The sequence below is a fragment of the Austrofundulus limnaeus genome, unplaced genomic scaffold (assembly GCF_001266775.1).
Source record: "Austrofundulus limnaeus strain Quisiro unplaced genomic scaffold, Austrofundulus_limnaeus-1.0 Scaffold22, whole genome shotgun sequence".
Classification (NCBI taxonomy): domain Eukaryota; kingdom Metazoa; phylum Chordata; class Actinopteri; order Cyprinodontiformes; family Rivulidae; genus Austrofundulus; species Austrofundulus limnaeus.
In genome coordinates, this window is record NW_013952424.1 from 133126 (window position 1) to 134802 (window position 1677).

Sequence of the window (1677 nt, forward strand, 5' to 3'; positions counted from 1 at the left end):
CATTAGAAACTGAACTGAGACAATCCAAGTTACAAAAAAGGAGAGAGGAGCTCTGAGGTTTGATTGAATTTTAAGTCTTGTTACAAAGAACAGGCATGTCTATTTTTTTCCCTGTTGTTGTGTCAGTTCCTGCAGTTTTTACCCGATTTTACTTCCTTCCACTATCTGTGAGCTGCCCCTCAATCTCTAATGGCTCCAAAACCAGCAGCACTTCAACCCCAATCCCAGAAACAGAAGACTAACGAAGCCGGGCTGAATCTACTCGGCTCAAAGCCACAAGGGAAAAGAGACAACTCTGATATGAGTACGACAAAACGGGATCCACAGAAGCTCCTGAAACAGTGTTCAATCATGTAGCTGACAAAACAGTAATATAAGCTGCTTCTCGTACAACACTGTGTATGAAGGGATAAGTGAAGAGGAAAAACATCTCCCTGGCCAGCCTATTGCACTGCAGCACTCCAGCTGATTACATTATGTGTTCTTTCATTACAATTAGAGTCCATTTAATATAATACAGCAGGCTGCAACAACCACAGAACATTGGATTTTGTATGAGGTCCATAATACAAATGGTCATGAGCCAAAGTGGCACAGAAATGAGATTTAAGGAGGTCTGCTGCAGCTTTTTGCTCTCKGTGTTTTCCAAAATTTTGGGAGTGCTCCAGAAATGTTGAATATAGAACTAAATAATTTTAGTCTAAACTATTCTAAAGTTTAACTGGATATGTGTCTGTAAGTAAAGAGTTTTGTAGCCTACCACTGTACAAAAAAAACTTGTCTTTGGATGTACTGTACATCTACAACTGATTAACTCTCTTGGAGTCAAACTGATTCAAGATGGCTGCAGTAAACTAACATTTAAAGCACAAAACTCTGTTAATTTTACTTCTTAACATGATTTAACCAGTGGCGTGAAAGGCTCTGGGTGAGGCCTCAWWYATTTTGTATTTTATTCAAACATATTCATAGAAGTCTTACAGCTAGAACAGGAGACARTTCTTAAATTTGATCGCTTCACTTTAGTCTGTGYAAATGGTGTTTCATTATAAATCACTCCATACCTAACTGTGCTGCAGACTGAAATATWCTCTTGTTAAACTGTAGCTCTCTGTCATGTTCTCCTTTATCACTTGTCTTGTCTGAGAAGCTTTTTCACAACCGTTCCCTCATCCTAACTGTGACTTTGAAYGCTCGTACTCGCAGCCCTGCGAGAGCTAAGTGAGAGGTTCAGGATAAAAACACATTTTTAGTAACAAGTAAAATAGATGTCCCCCTCTGAGTAAAAACTGAAGAAGCAAAAAAACAAACAAAAAAACTCCTGAAGGTGCAGTTACTACAATAAAAAAGTTTTAATAAGGATCTAATCAGTAGATTTCTTTGTTAAATCTCACCCAGGTGCTGACAGCTACTGAGCTGCAGTCAGAGTCCTTTTTAATTCTAAACCAGAATGACCAAAAACATTTCAGCACAACACATATTGCATCACAGTCCAAAACAATCTTATTACAGCGTGTCCATAGCAACTAAATAAAACATTCATATATTTGTGTTTCTGTCAGAATTGAAAAACACATTCTTTTCTGTAAAAAAATCAGTCACAAAGCCAAACTATAGCCGACAATAATTCTATTAGTGTAAAGTGTGTGTATGTGTGAAGAAGTGTGTGTGTGGGGG